The sequence below is a fragment of the Leucopleurus acutus genome (assembly GCF_964270905.1).
Source record: "Leucopleurus acutus genome assembly, chromosome: 3".
Classification (NCBI taxonomy): Eukaryota; Metazoa; Chordata; class Mammalia; order Artiodactyla; family Delphinidae; genus Leucopleurus; species Leucopleurus acutus.
In genome coordinates, this window is record NC_139145.1 from 14,098,615 (window position 1) to 14,116,159 (window position 17,545).

The following is a 17,545-nucleotide window of genomic DNA, read 5'->3' on the forward strand; positions in this document are numbered from 1 at the left end:
ACAGGGAGATCAGCTTGGTGCTTTGTGACCACCTAGAGGGGTGGGATAGGGAGGGTGGGAGGGAGGGAGACGCAAGAGGGAAGAGATATGGGAACATATGTATATATATAACTGATTCATTTTGTTGTAGCGCAGAAACTAACACATCATTGTAAAGTAATTATACTCCAATAAAAATGTTAAAAAAAAAAAAAAGAAAAAAAAAAGAAACTCTGGAGCTTCCACTTACATTGAATATTTTTAAATTATTTTGTGTAAGAGACTTTAATTAAATGTGTTTGGATGGGGAACAATGAATTTATTAAAATAAGTGAATGAAAATCAAAATAAACATCTTATTTAAAAAAAAAATATATATATATATACCCTGTCATAAAAATTAAAAAGAAATGCTCTCACTCTGTTTTATATGCCTCCATCGCTAACGCCCCATTTTTATACTCCAGTTAATTAACAAGATATAGGACACTGTTTCACTTTTACTGGAAGCAGTTTATGCCTTTCATCCCTCTTCTAATTGGGCTTCCATTCCTGTCATTTAATTGGTATCACTGAACAGTGCCTTACTGACTTCAGTGTTCACTTCTCTTTTTAGCATCATAAAAATACATTGATATTTAATCAAGCAAGCGAACAACCATAGTGGTCTCTGGGCTCTGGGCTAGGCTGAAATGGTTCTCAGGTGACCTCTGGTAAATATTCTCTCTGACCTTTTCCTGCAGCATCTTTTGGGCTCTTGGAATCTCCTGCATGGGAACTCTGAGAGGAAGGTCTCCGTGTGGAAGTCTGAATCCATTCCTGGATGGTTGATAATGGAGACTGAAGCTCTGTCCCCAGACGACATCAGAAAGGGGTCAAGCATTGGTCCTTTAGTCAGACTTAGGACTCCAAAAGCAACAACTGGGTCTTGTCCATGTCAAGGTTATACAAGTTCAGGGACTGCAGCAGAGGAGATGTTTACAGCTCTTTATGTCTGTTCATTAGGTACATCCACTCTTGTTACTACATAACAAGACCCTGGTTGGACAAAAAGGACTTTTTCTTCTGATTCTCTGTTTCCAGGATACCAATTATAAGCCAGGAGATTTCAGTGTTTATTAATCCTTCTCTATTAACTCTCTTGCTTTCCAGAGGTTTAAACTCCTAGCACCTTATCCTAACCTTATCCTAACCCTGAATTTAAGTTCTCTCCAACATATGAGACTAAGGCAACTGTCTTAACTAGGTCCCTTGGATCATTAAAACATTGACTTGTGATGGCTACACAGCCCATAAAACCCTTAGAAAATTATTATTTCCCACTTTTTGAGAGGGACAACTTTGTTCCTCTAATATAAAACATCGGGCAGTGCACTCTTTGGCTTCCTGACGCTTTTGCTAAAACCATTAGGAATTTCATATTTATATCTGTCATTTTGCCCCTCATTATAAAATATTTGAAGTTATGAGATATATTTAGATATTTTAAAGCACCATAACCTACCTTAACACATTATACGGATGATCTGATTTAAGTTTTAGAGAAGCTCCTTCTGTGAGGTAATACTATTATAACTCCATCCTCTATTTCAGGAATGGGGTTCAGAAGTACTTAATGTTCTGCTGAAAATTACAGACTGATTTTGGGATGGCTCGTTTTTCATGTCTGATTTTATTGATGTGGGCCCTCTCCCTTTTTCTCTTGATGAGTCTGGCTAAAGGTTTATCAATTTTGGTTACCTTTTCCAAGAACCAGCATTTAGTTTCATTGATCTTTCCTATTGTTTTCTTTGACTCTATTTCATTTATTTCTGTTCTGATCTTTGTGATTTCTTCCCTTCTCCTAACTTTGTCTTTTGTTTGTTCTTCTTTCTCTAGTTCCTCTTACAAAGTGAGAGAGTGGCATGGACATATATACACTACCAAACGTAAAATAGATAGCTAGTGGGAAGCAGCTGCATAGCACAGGCAGATCAGCTCGGTGCTTTGTGACCACCTAGAGGGGTGGGATAGGGAGGGTGGGAGGGAGGCTCAAGAGGGAAGAGATATGGAGACATGTATATGTATAACTGATTCACTTTGTTATAAAGCAGAAACTGACACACCCTTGTAAAGCAATTATACTCTAACAAAGATGTCAAAAAAAAAGGCTTCTATAAATGAGAATTACAAGCTATACATAACCTGAGTTGCCAAGAGTGAGCTGCCAGTAAAGGAAATATAACTAACTCTAAAACCAAGAAAAGATCTCAATCTTACCCATGATAAAATAAATAAAAATTTAATCCTCTCTGCAGCACCATCTTCACTGTTTTGTAAAATAAAGTTTGATCATAAAGTTTGCAACAAACTCTATTGAGAGCAATTTGTGATATCTATCAAAATTATGAATGACAAATCTTTTAATTAGTAATTTCACCTCTAGAAATTCAGCCTACAGATAGACATGCTCACAAGTGCACAAATGATGCCTATACAAAGCGATTTATTGCAACATTGTTTGTGATAGCAAAGCCAGGACACAACTTAGATGCTCATCATCCCAAATGATTGGCTAAATAAATTATGGCACACCCATACTTGGAATATAAACAGCCATAAAAAAAAGAGAATATTTTTAACTTATATGTAACATTTTCAATATATCTTAAGTGACCAAACAACATGCTGAATGGTAGAATTTGCTACCATATATGTTATTTAAAAGAAAAAAAAAGAAAAAAGTTTGCAAAGAGCAACTGAGCCCACGAGCCACAACTACTGAGCACGTGAGCCACAACTACTGAAGCCCGCGCACCTAGAGCTGGTGCTCTGTAACAAGAGAAGCCACTGCAATGAGAAGCCCGTGCACCACAGCGAAGAGTAGCCCCCGCTCGCCGCAGCTAGAGAAAGTCCGCACACAGCAACAAAGACCCAACACAGCCAAAAAATAAATTAAAAAAAATGTTTTTAAAAAGGAGATAACATTAAAAATATAAAAAGTTTGGCCGGAAGTATTGTTTTGTATATGTATATATGTGTGTGTGTGTGTGTGTGTGTGTGTGTGTGTGTGTGTGTGTGTGTGTGTATCTCTGGAAATATACCCAAGAAGCTACCAACATTAACTGCTCTCAGAGGAAAAGACCAGGGAGACAGACAAGGAAAGGATATACAGTTGACCCTTGAACAACATAGGTTTGAATTGCTGTCGTCTACTTATACACAGGTTTTTTCCAGTAGTAAATACTACAAAACTACATGATGCCTGGTTTGTTTTATCCACAAGTCCTGGAACCCCAGATACAGAGGAACCACCTATAAAGAGGGTCTACCGTGTTATATGTGTATTTCCACTGTGCAGAGGGCCAGCACCACTGACTCCCCAGTTGTTCAAGGGTCAATTGTACTTCCCAGTATACCCTTTGGTGTAAATGTAAATGAATTATATATTTTTTAAAGTAAAAAGATAGAAAAGAGGATAGACATGATTTTTTTTCAAATAGCATAATTGAAACTGCTGTTTCCTCCCCATTCTTTAATCTGAAGGTGAGTTTCTTACATCCTCTCCTTACCAAACTATTTACTTCAGCATTAACTGGATCTGTTTTCTGTGCACTTGACTCTCCCCACTCCCTGAGCACGCCTTTAAATGCCACCTGCTCCAATGAGGTTCCCACTGCTATTGGGTCAGTAACTGAGTGCCCTCCTTGTGGCCTAGGACAACAATGATAGAACAGCACAGTGACCCCTACAACAGGGAGTACAAGGGCAGAAACTCTTCAGAATTTAAAACACTCAAGCTGGAGACAGCCAACATAGACTCATGTAAAAGATTGTTTTTATGTATTATTTGTGTTCAAATATTCCTCTGATGATAAATCTTGCAATTAAGCAGTAGCTTTCCAGATTAAGAATTGGAAAAGTAAAAAAAATAAAATAAAAATTAAGGAATCAGTATATCTAGTCCCACCTTCGGTTAGAGAATGAATAAACCATTCCACTTTCTTTATATTCTCAATGTCTTTCAAAGAAGTTAGATGGTTTCAATAGCACATAAAATAAAATAAAATTTTTACTAAGTGAGTAAAAACAACTCACTTCTTTTACTATAAGTTTCTCCTTTACTTTCACTCTACTATCACACTCAGCAATTCTCAAAACAGATGTGTGGGTTTTCCCCTGCACCAAAAGATTTTCTGTGACATCGGCTGGGTGTCCTACTGTTTAAATCATTCTGACACTCTATACCTGGAGACAACATCAGATCCCACAGGTTAAGGGCTCAGTCCTACAGTACTTCAGATTGCCACTTCAGATGCCAATTACAAGTCTCAGGTTGTCACCTACACTTCTGACCCACAGGCTGTAAATCGGGGTTTCTATGACCCTCTCCTAGGGTTTGATAATTTGCTAGAATGGCTCACAGAATTCAGAGAAACATTTATTTATGTTTACTGGTTTATTATAAAAGGTTATGATAAAGGATATAGATGAAAGTCTAGATGGAACTGATACATAGGGCATGGTATGAAGGAAGGGGCATGGACCTTGCATGTTCTCCAGAGCTCACTGCTCTCCTAGAACCTCTACATGTTCACCAACTCAGAATCTCTCTGAACCCCATAGTTTTGGGATTTTTATGGAAGCTTGAACTAGGCATGATCAATCATGAACTCAATTTCCAACCCCTCCCCCAAAGAATGGGAGTTGGAGTTGAAAGTTTCAAGCTTCTATTCTTGGCTAGGCTTTTTGTTGACCAGCCCCATCTAGAGCCCACCAAGAATCACCTCGTTAAACCAAAGACATTCCTAATACCCAGGAAATTCCAAGAGATTTAGGTGCTTGATGTCAGGAACCAAGTTCAAAGACCAAACGTTAGAACAAAAGGTGTTTCTAATGTTCTTATCACTTATGAAATTACAAGGGTTCTAGGAGCTCTGTGCCAGGAACCAGGGACAGATATTATTATTATTATTTCACAGTAAGGGAAACTGGTCTATTAGGAATCAGGATTAAAGGATGATGTAAACCCAGGAGTGAAGACATGTCCCCAAATATTATTGCAGACATGGGATCTGAATTCAGCTCTTGAATTCCAAGACTCCAATGTGGAAGAAAACAATATTAGCTACGTAAGCTACAGTGTCCATGAGTTTAAAGACTTTAAAGATTCATAAATATTCTTGGTAATAACACCAGAGGCAAAAGTTTCCCTAGGTCTTCCTAAAAGTGTCTCAAAGTTCTTACTGCAAACACAGCCTTGAGTTTTACAATATTTTTTAATATGTATTGATGACACGCTGTCTGAACACAACTCAACTTGACAAAAGCGATTCAGCAAGGACTGGATGAAGCTGTCATCAGAGATTAGGTAACAGACACTTGGGAACAAAAGGGAATTCTTCAGGAAAGCCTCCAAAAATTGGGTTTCCCTCACTGAAGATTTATGGAGTGCCGATGCTCTCAGAGTTATATAGTTATACCAGAAGGTCCTTCTGCTTGCACTTAACGTCATATTTGAGGGATTTTATAGCCACCTAAAGTGGAAAATATCTTGACATCTTTTTCAGGATGCTTAGAATCCCAACAATAATTTAAGCCTGGACATTGTTTTAACCAAATATGATGAAATACTCCCCAGGATCATGAAAATGTATCAAGGGAGTGTCCATGGAATGTTTAACCTTGAGCAATGTAAGTTCCTTTTGGAAATTCAAGAGAGACTGGTTGCAAACTGTATGGCTAGAAAGTCAAATGGTGAGCCCCATGAAAAAGGTCCCAAACTCCCACAAGAGTTCCTGGTATGTGGTAGTTACTCAATAAGGGTTTATTGAATGCAATTGCTAGGTAATATTGGGCGACTTCTACAAAATAATGTTGGTGTTGATGTCAAAATAGTGGTTTTGTTAGTTCTTTATTTTTCATCTATCAGTACCAAGGCCACTATCTATTCAGTTTCCTTGGGAACGTGGTTTCATGCCCACAAGTCACATCAGATGGTAGCTCTGACATTTTTACATATAATTCTGTACATTCGCTACCCCTTAGACAGCAGCCTGCTCTGCCCTTACCTGTAATGGAGAGCCCATGACTCCTTCTGACAAGTGCTCAAGGGAGAAATGATCCTACAGAAGGGAGAGGAGTTTTCCTGGGCAGAACAAACTGTGGTCAATCTTTGAAGATTCCACAGGCACATGTTATGGTTATCTCCAGGTCACTGCACTCCAATAGCTAAGTCATTTCCTATGTCCAGTACCCAGGTAGTCCAGTACTACCTGCTTTAACTTGAGGTTATCTCTCCCAGCAGCCAGATGGCAAGGAAAACCACTCATCTCCCTACACCCTTAATAATATTTGTATGTCGAGAATACAATCAAGTCATCCGTGAACCTTTTCTTATAATGTGCATTCCACTGTTTTCAACATTTTACAGATATTTCCCTCTTTCCTCATGTCCTAGTTAAAGAGAATTACTCCTCCATGTTGTTGCAAGTGGCAGGACTTTCGTTTTATGGCTGAATAGTATTCCTGTGTTTATGTGTGTGTGTGTGTGTGTGTGTGTGTGTATCACATTTCTTTTTTCAATTTGGTAAATAGTTGGTTTTTCCTTCCAGTTCTATTGAGATATAATTGACATACAGCACTGTATAAGTTTAAGGTGGACAGCATACTGATTTGACTTACAGATATTATGAAATAATTATCACAATAAATTTAATGAACAACCATCATCTCATATAGATACAAGATTAAAGAAATAGAATATATATATTTCCTTATGATGAGAACTCTACATTTGGACTATTTTCATCCAGTTCTCCTTCCCACCACACCCCCATCTCTGGTAACCACAATGAAGATCTCTTTTTCTATGAATTTGTTTGTTTGGTTTTTTTGTTTGTTTTTTAAACTATAATTGGCCTACATCACTATGTTAGTTCTTGTTACCCAACATAGTGATTCAGTGTTGCTATACATTTCAAAATGATCACCATGATAAATCTAGTTACAGTATGTCACCATACAAAGATATTACTTAGTTATTGACTATATTCCCCACTCTGTACATTTCATATCCATGATTCATTTACATTAGAAGTTTGTGCCTCTTAATCTCCCTCACCCCTGACTCCCTTCTTCTCTGGCAATCACCTGTTTGTTCTCTGTATCTATAACTCTGTTTCTGTTTTGTTATGTTTGTTCATTTGTTTTGTTTCTTAGACTTTTGTTTCTTAGACATAGAAGTTAAATCATATATTGCGTGTCTTTCTCTGACATATTTCACTTAGCATACTATCCTCTAGGTCCATGTTGACACAAATGGCAGATTTTATTCTTTTTATGGCTGAGTAATATTCCATTGTGTGTGTGTGTGTGTGTGTGTGTGTGTGAAATACTCATTATCCATTCATCCACTGATGGACCTTGGGGATTTGGGTGCTTCCATATCTTGGCAATTGCAAATAATGCTGCAATGATTATAAGGGTGCATATAACTTTTCAAGCTAGTGTTTTCGTTTTCCTTAGATAAATACCCAGGAGTATAAATGCTGGATAATATGGTAGTTCTATTTTTAATTTTTTGAGGAACCTCCATACTGTTTTCCATACTGGCTGCACCAATTTACATTCCCACAACAGTGTACGATGGTTCCTTTTCTCCACAACCTTACCAACACTTGTCATTTTTTGTCTTTTTAATAATAACATTTCTGTGGGGTAAGATCTTATTGTGGTTTTGATTTGTATTAACCTGATGATTTTTTTTTAACATCTTTATTGGAGTATAGTTGCTTTACAATGGTGTGTTAGTTTCTGCTTTATAACAAAGTGAATCAACCATACATATACATATATCCCCATGTCTCCTCCCTCTTACATCTGCCTCCCACCCTCCCTATCCCACCCCTCTAGGTGGTCACAAAGCACCGGGCTGATCTCCCTGTGCTATGTGGCTGCTTCCCACTAGCTATCTATTTTACATTTGGGAGTGTATATATGTCCATGCCACTCTCTCACTTCGTCCCAGCTTACCCTTCCCCTTCCCCGCGCCCTCAAGTCCATTATCTATGTCTGCGTCCTTATTCCTGTCCTGCACCTAGGTTTTTCAGAACCATTTTTTTTAGATTCCATATATAAGTGTTAGTGTATAGTATTTGTTTTTCTCTTTCTGACTTGCTTCACTCTGTATGACAGACTCTAGGTCCATCCACCTCACTACAAATAACTCAATTTTATTTCTTTTTGTGGCTGAGTAATATTCCACTGAATATATGTGACACATCTTCTTTATCCATTCATCTATCAGTCGACACTTAGGTTGCTTCCATGTCCGGGCTATTGTAAATAGAGCTGCAATGAACACTGTGGTACATGACTTTTTGAATTATGATTTTCTCAGCGTATATGCCCAGTGGTGGGATTGCTGGGTCATATGGTAGTTCTATTTTTAGTTTTCTAAGGAACCTCCATACTGTTCTCCATAGTGGCTGTATCAATTTACATTTACACCTCTCCAACATCTATTGTTTGTAGACTTTGATGACCGTCATTCTGACTGGTATGAAGTGATACCTCATTGTAGTTTTGATTTGCATTTCTCTAATGATTAGTGATGTTGAGCACTCTTTCATGTGTTTGTTGGCAGTCTGTATATCTTCTTTGGAGAAATGTCTACTTAGGTCTTCTGCCCATTTTTGGATTGGGTTGTTTGTTTTTTTGATATTGAACTGCATGAGCTGCCTGTATATTGTGGAGATTAATCCTTAGTCAGTTGCTTCATTTGCAAATATTTTCTCCCATTCTGAGAGTTGTCTTTTCGTCTTGCTTATGGTTTCCTTTGCTGTGCAAAAGCTTTGAAGTTTCATTAGTTACCATTTGTTTATTTTTGTTTTTATTTCCATTTCTCTGGGAGGTGAGTCAAAAAGAATCTTGTTGTGATTTATGTCATGGAGTGTTCTGCCTATGTTTTCCTCTAAGAGTTTTATAGTGTCTGGCTTTACATTTAGGTCTTTAATCAATTTTGAGTTTATTTTTGTGTATGGTGTGAGGGAGTGTTCTAATTTCATTCTTTTACATGTAGCTGTCCAGTTTTCCCAGCACCACTTACTGAAGAGGCTGTCTTTTCTCCATTGTATATTCTTGCCTCCTTTATAAAAAATAAGGTGATCATATGTGCGTGGGTTTTCTATCCTGTTCCATTGGTCTACATTTCTGTTTTTGTGTCAGTACCATACTGTCTTTTTTTTGTCTTAAACATTTTTATTGGAGTCTAATTGCCTTACAACGGTGTGTTAGTTTCTGCTGTATAACAAAGTGAATCAGCTATACATATACATATATCCCCATATCTCCTCCCTCTTGTGTCCTCCCACTCTCCCTATCTCACCCCTCTAGGTGGTCACAAAGCACCAAGCGGATCTCCCTGTACTATGCAGTTGATTCCCACTAGCTATCTATTTTACATTTGGTAGTATATATTAGTCCATGCCACTCTCTCACTTCGTCCCAGCTTACCCTTCCCTCTCCCCGTGTCCTCAAGTCCATTTTCTACATCTGTGTCTTTATTCGTGTCCTGCCCCTAGGTTCTTCATAATCTTTTTTTTTTTTTTTAGATTCCATATATATGTGCTAGCATACAGTATTTGTTTTTCTGTTTCTGACTTACTTCACCCTGTATGACAGACCGTAGGTCCATCCACCTCACTACAAATAACTCAATTTTGTTTCCTTTTATGGCCAAGTAATATTCTATTATATATATGTGCCACATCTTCTTTATCCATTCATCTGTTGATGGACACTTAGGTTGATTCCATGTCCTGGCTATTGTAAATAGAGTTACAATGAACATTCTGGTACATGCTTCTCTTTGAATTATGGTTTTCTCAGGGTATATGCCCAGTAGTGGGATTGCTGGGTCGTATGGTAGTAAACAAGATGAAAAGACGACACTCAGAATGGGAGAAAATATTTACAAATGAAGCAACTGTCAAAGGATTAATCTCCAAAATTTACAAGCAGCTCATGCCACTCAATAACAAAAAAACAAACAACCCAATCCAAAAATGGGCAGAAGACCTAAATAGACATTTCTCCAAAGAAGATATACAGGTTGCCAACAAACACATGAAAGACTGCTCAACATCACTAATCATTAGAGAAATGCAAATCAAAACTATAATGAGGTATCACCTCATACCACTCAAAATGGCCATCATCGAAAAATCTACAAACAGTAAATGCTGGAGAGGGTGAGGAGAAAAGGGAACCCTCTTGCACTGTTGGTGGGAATGTAAATTGATACAGCCACTATGGAGAGCAGTATGGAGAGTCCTTAAAAAACATATTGTCTTGATTACTATAGATCTGTAGTGTAGTCTGAAGTCAGGGAGCCTGATTCCTCCAGCTCCGTTTTTCTTTCTCAAGATTGCTTTGGCTATTTGGGGTCTTTTGTGTTTCCATACAAATTGTGAAATTTTTTGTTCTAGTTCTGTGAAAAATGCCAGTGGTAGTTTCATAGGGATTGCATTGAATCTGTAGATTGCTTTGGGTAGTATAGTCATTTTCACAATGTTGATTCTTCCAATTCAAGAACATGGTATATCTCTCCACCTGTTTGTATCATCTTAAATTTCTTTCCTCAGTGTCTTATAGTTTTCTGCATGCAGGTCTTTTGTCTCCTTAGGTAGGTTTATTCCTAGGTATTTTATTCTTTTTGTTACAGTGGTAAATGGGAGTGTTTCCTTAATTTCTCTTTCAGATTTTTCATTGTTAGTGTATAGGAATGCAAGAAATTTCTGTGCATTAATTTTATATCCTGCTACTTTACCAAATTCATTGATTAGTTCTACTAGTGTTCTGGTAGAATCTTTAGGATTCTCTATGTACAGTGTCATGTTATCTGCAAACAGTGACAGCTTTACTTCTTCTTTTCTGATTTGGATTCCTTTTATCCCTTTTTGTTCTCTGATTGCTGTGGCTAAAACTTCCAAAACTATGTTGAATAATACTGGTGATCATGGACATCCTTGTCTTGTTCCTGATTTTAGAGGAAATGGTTTCAGTTTTTCACCATTGAGAACGATGTTGGCTGTGGGTTTGTCATATATGACCTTTATCATGTTAAGGTAAGTTCCCTCTATGCCTACTTTCTGGAGGGTTTTTATCATAAATGGGTGTTGAATTTTGTTGAAAGCTTTTTCTGCATCTATTGAGATGATCATATGGTTTTTCTCCTTCAGTTTGTTAATATGGTTTATCACATTGATTTGTGTATATTGAAGAATCCTTGCATTCCTGGGATAAACCCCAGCTGACCATGGTGTATGATCCTTTTAATGTGCTGTTGGATTCTGTTTGCTAGTATTTTGTTGAGGATTTTTTCATCTATGTTCATCAGTGATATTGGCCTGTAGTTTTCTTTCTTTGTGACATCTTTGTCTGGTTTTGGTATCAGGGTGATGATGGCCTCATAGAATGAGTTTGGGAGTGTTCCTCCCTATGCTATATTTTGGGATAGTTTGAGAAGGATAGGTGTTTCTCTAAATGTTTGATAGAATTTGCTGTGAAGCCATCTGGTCCTGGGCTTTTGTTTGTTGGAAGATTTTTAATTACAGTTTCAATTTCAGTGCTTGTGATTGGTCTGTTCATATTTTCTATTTGTCAATAAAATGGACAGCCTGAAAGAAATGGACAAATTCCATGATGATTATTGATGTTGAGTATCTTTTTACATGCCTGCTGGTCATCTTTGTGTCTTCTTTGGAAAAATGTCTATTCAGATCCTCTGCCTATTTTTAAATCAGGTTTCTTGTTTTGTTGATATTGAGCTTATGAATTCTTTGCACATTTTGGATATTACTCTTTATCAGATATAACATTTACAAATATCTTCCTCCATTCAGTATGTTGCATTTTTGTTTTGTTGATTGGTTCCTTCACTGTGCCAATGATTTTTAGTCCCTGTAGTCCCAGTTGTTTATTTTTAATTTATTTCCCTTCCCTGAGGAGATCTAACCAGAAAAATATTATTAAGACCAACATCAAAGAGCTTACTGCCTAGGTTGTCTTCTACAAGTTTTATGGTTTCTGGTCTTACATTTAGGTCTTTAAGCCATTTTGAATTTATTTTTCTACATGGTGTGAGAGAGAAGTCCAGCTTGATTCTTTTGCATGGAGTTGTTCAGTTTTCCCAGTACCACTTGTTGAAAAACTGTCTTTTCTCCATTGTATATTCTTGCCTCCTTTGTTGCATATGAATTGTCTATGTAAGTGTAGGTTTATTTCTGGGTTCTCTATTCTTTTCTATTGATTTCTGTGTCTGTTTTTGTGCCAGTACCATGCTGTTTTGATTATTGTAGCTCTGTAATATAATCTGAAGTCTGGGAGCATGATACCTCCAGCCTTGTTCTTTTTACTCAAGATTGCTTTGGTTATTTGCGTTCTTCTGTGGTTCCACAAAAATTTTAGAATCCTTTGTTATAGTTCTGTGAAAAAGGTCTTTGGTATTTTGATAGGGATTGCATTAAATCTGTAGTTTGCCTAGGGTGATATGGTATTTTATGACAATTAAATTTTCTAATCCATGAACATAGTGTGCCTTTCCATCTGTTTGTATCATCATCAACTTTCTTTCATTAATGTCTTACACTTTTCCAAGTGAAGGTCTTTCACCTCCGTAGGTAGGTTTATTCCTAGCTATTTTATTCTTTTTGATGTGATGGTAAATAGGATTGTCTCCTTGATTTCTCTTTCTGATCTTTCATTGTTATTGTATAGAAATGCAAGAGATTTCTTTGTATTAATTTTGTATCCTGTAAATTTATTGAATTCATTGTTGAGCTATAGTAGTTTTCTCATAGCATCTTTAGGATTTTGTATGTATAGTGTCATGTCACCTGAAAAGTGACAGTTTTACTTTTTCCTTTCTGAATTGGAATTCATTTCTTTTTCTTCTCTGATTGTTGTGGCTAGGACTTCCAAAATTATGTTGAATAAAAGTGGTGACAATGGACATCCTTGTCTTGTTCCTGATCTTACAGGGAATGCTTTCAGCTTTTCACCATTGAGAATGATGTTAGCTGTATGGGTTTGTCATTTATGGCCTTTATTATGTTGAGGTAATTTTTCTCTATTCTCACTTTCTGGAGAGTTTTTATCATAAATAGGTGTTGAATTTTGTCAAAAGCTTTTTCTTCATTTGTTGAGGTGATCTTATGATTTTTATACTTCTATTTGTTAATGTGGTGTACCACATTGATTGATTTGAGGATATTCAAACATCCTGGTATGCCTGGGATAAATCCCACTTAATCATGATGTATGATCCTTTTAATGTAATGTTGAATTCAGTTTGCTAGTATTTTGTTGAGGATATTTTCATTTGTGTTTATCAGTGATACTGGCCTGTAATTTTCCTTTTTTAAAATATATTTGTCTAGTTTTGGTATCAGGGTGATTCTGGCCTCATAAAATGAGTTTAGAAGCATTCCGTTTTTTGGCAGTTTTTGGAATATTTTAAGGAAAATAGATGTTAACTCTTCCTTAAATGTTTGGTAGAAATCCCCTGTGAAACCATCTGGTCCTGGACTTTTGTTTGTTGGGAGTGTTTTTGTTATTGATTCAATTTCATAATTGGTAATTGGTCTGTTCATATTGTCTATTTCTTCCTGGTTCAGTCATGGAAGACTGTATGTATCTATGAACTTGTCTACTTCTACTAGGTTGTCCATTTTATTGCCATATTATTGTTCATAGTAATCTCTTATGATCCTATATATTTCTGTGGTATCCATTGTAACTTCTCCTTTTTCATTTCTAATTTTATTGATTTGGGCCCTCTTCCTTTTATTCTTGATGAATCTGGTTAAAGAATTATCAATTTTGTTTATCTTTTGAAAGAATTAGCTCTTAGTTTCATTGATCTTTTCTATTTTTTTCAGTCTCTGTTTCATTTATCTCTGCTCTGAACTTTATAATTTATTTTCTTCTACTAACTTTGGGTTTTGTTGGTTCTTCTTTTCTAGTTCCTTTAGGCATTTTTTATTTCCTCCTTGATTTCCTCAGTGATTCATTGTTTGTTTAGTAGTATATTGTTTAGCCTCCACGTGTTTGTGTTTTCTGCAGTTTTTTTCTTGTAGTTGATTTCTAGTCTCATAGCATGTGGTCAGAAAAGAGGCTTGAAATGATTTCAATTTTCTAAATTTACTGTGACTTGTTTCATGGCCTAGCATGAGATTTATTCTGGAGAATGTTCCATGTGAAATTTAAAAGAATGTGTATTCTGTTTCTTTGGGATGGAATGTTCTATATCTATCTATTAAGTCCATTTGGTCTAATGTGTTGTTTTAAGGCCCGTGTTTCCTCCATGTGAATGATCTGTTCATTGAAGTAAGTAGGGTGTTAAAGTTCCCTACGATTATTGTGTTACTCTAAATTTCTTCCATTATGTTTGTTAATATTTGGTTTATGTATTTAGCTGATCCCATGTTGGGTGCATATATCTCTACAATTGTTGTATCTTCTTGGATTGATCCCTTGATCATTCTGTAATGTCCTTTTTTTCTTGTTACAGTCTTTGTTTTAAAGTCTATTTTGCCTGATATAAGTATTGCCACCCAGCTTTCTTTTAATTTCCATTTGCATGGAATGCCTTTTTACATCCCCTCACTTTCAGTCTATGTGTGTCTTTAGATCTGAAGTGAATTTCTTGTAAGCAGCATACATATTGGTCTTGTTTTTACATCTATTCAGCCAATCTTTGTCTTTTGATTGGAGCATTTAGTCCATTTACATTTAAAGTAATTATTGATAGGCATGTACTTATTGACATTTTAATTGCTTTGGATTTTTTTTTTTGTACTTCCTTTTTGTTCCTTTCTTCTTCTTTTGCTCTCTTCCCTTGTGATTTGGTGACGATCTCCAGTGTTATGTTATGTTTGGATTACTTTCCCTTTTTTTTGTGTGTGTCTATTATAGATTCTTGTTTTGTGGTTACCATGAGGTTTATACACAGCAATCTATTTAAATAAGTAATTATTTTAAGTTGCTGATCTATTCAGTTCAAGTGCACTTTAATAACCCTGCATGTTTACTCTTCTTCTCCATGTTTACTGGGTTTTCTTTCTTTCTTTTTTTTTTTTTTTAGTTTTCAGATTTTTTTTTACATCTTTATTGGAGTATAACTGCTTATACTGGTGTGTTAGTTTCTGCTTTATAACAAAGTGAATCAGTTATACATATACATATGTTCCCATATCTCTTCCCTCTTGCATCTCCCTCCCTCCCACCCTGCATATCCCACCCCTCTAGGTGGTCACAAAGCACTGAGCTGATCTCCCTGTGTTATGCAGCTGCTTCAAACTAGCTATCTATTTTACATTTGGTAGTGTATATATGTCCATGCCACTCTCTCACTTTGTCACAGCTTACCCTTCCCCCTCCCCATATCCTCAAGTCCATTCTCTAGTAGGTCTGTGTTTTTATTCCTGTCTTACCCCTAGGTTCTTCATGACATTTTTTTCCCTTAAATTCCATATATATGTGTTAGCATACGGTATTTGTCTTTCTCTTTCTGACTTACTTCACTCTGTATGACAGACTCTAGGTCCATCCACCTCATTACAAATAGCTCAATTTCATTCCTTTTTATGGCGGAGTAATATTCCATTGTATATATGTGCCACATCCTTATCCATTCATCTGTCCATGGACACTTAGGTTGCTTTCATGTCCTGGCTATTGTAAATAGAGTTGCAATGAACATTTTGGTACATGACTCTTTTTGAATTATGGTTTTCTCAGGGTATATGCCCAGTAGTGAGGTTGCTGGGTTATATGGTAGTTCCATTTGTAGTTTTTTAAGGAACATCCATACTGCCATGTTTTGACATTTGACTGTTTTGACATGATATTTTACATCTTTTTTGTTTTGTGTATCCCATAACTACTTATTGTGGATATAGATGACTTTATTACTTTTCTCTTTTAACAATCCTACTAGCTTTATAAGTGGTTGATTTACTAACTTTACTCTATATTTACCTTTTCTGATGAGATTTTTCCTTTCAGGGATTTCATGTTTCTAGTTGTGGTCTTTTCTTTTTCCACTTAATAGAAGTCCATTTATCATTTCTTGTAAAGCTTGTTTGGTGGTGCTGAATTCTTCATTTTTTGCTTGCCTGTAAAACTTTCAATCTCTCCATCAAATCTGAATGAAAGCCTTAGGTAAAGTATTCTTGGTTGTAGGCTTTTCCCTTTCATCACTTTAAATATATCATGCCACTCTCTTCAGGCCTGCAAGGTTTCTGCTGAAAATTCAGCTCACAGCCTTATGGGAGTTCTCTTATACATAGCTCATCCTTTTTTCCTTGTTGCTTTTAATATTCTCTCTTTATCTTTAATTTATCCCATCTTAGTTACAATGTGTCTTGGTGTGGTCTGTTTTGGGTTGATCCTGTTTGGGACTCTGTGTGATTCTTGGACCTGGATTCTTTTCTTTTCCCAGTTTAGAGAAGTTTTCAGCTACTATATCTTCAAATATGTTCTCTGCCTTTTCTATTTCTCTGTTCTCCTTCTGGGACCCTACATATGAACAAGTTTTGTTCCAAGAGTGTGTTCATAAGTCCTATTTTTTCGTAGGTCCAACAGAGTTAACCTAGGTACCCAATTACCACAATCAGCTATATAGTGCTGTACTGTAATAGGTTTAAAATAATTTTCACACAAATAATACATAAAAAGCAAACAAACCAAAAAAGAAAAAGAAAAATTTTAATCTCACAGTACAGTACCTTGAAAAGTACATTGGTACAGTAAAACAGCTGGCATACAGGGGCTGGCATCAAGTGAAGAGGTAAGAAGAGTTACTGACTGTAGGAGAGAGAGGAGGTGGGAGATGGTAGAGCTGAAGGATCATCAGCAATAGGAGATGGAGGGCAAGCTGCAATTTCACTCATGCCTGACGTTGATGGAACACACATTCACATCCTTGAAAGTTCACACCTTGAAACTTCATATGTAGGGGACTTACTGTAATGTGAATTTTAGTATACTTGATGTTGTCCCAGAGGTATCTTAAACTGTCCTCATTTCTTCTTCTTTTTTTTCTTTTTCCTTTGGTGGATTACTCTACATTGACTACTCTTTATTCCAAAGTTGCATTTACCCATCTGCAGGTGGCATTATGTAGCATCCCTCTTACCTGCTTATCACACCACTGATGTCCAACCAGCCTGCTGCCTATTCAGCAAGCAAGTACAAGGTGCCTTCCACTGCCAGCAAGGACATCAGCAAAATCTCCAAAACAGAAATAGTGGGGGTACATTCTCATCACCTGTTCTTACTATGGCTTGGAGTAAGAAATCAACAAATGATGAAATAAGGGTAACTTTGGTTCTCCCCAGTCTCTCATCTAGGTGTTTTCAACTGCATATTCTACTTTCATAATCAAGGGATTTCAGAGACCTTCAAAAGTCATTCAGTCCATACTGTACAAGCCAGGCAACACTCACTGCAGAGAGAAGTACAGTGGTCTTATACTTAAAGGTCTCCATTAAACTAAAACACCTCAGTGGACAAAAATATT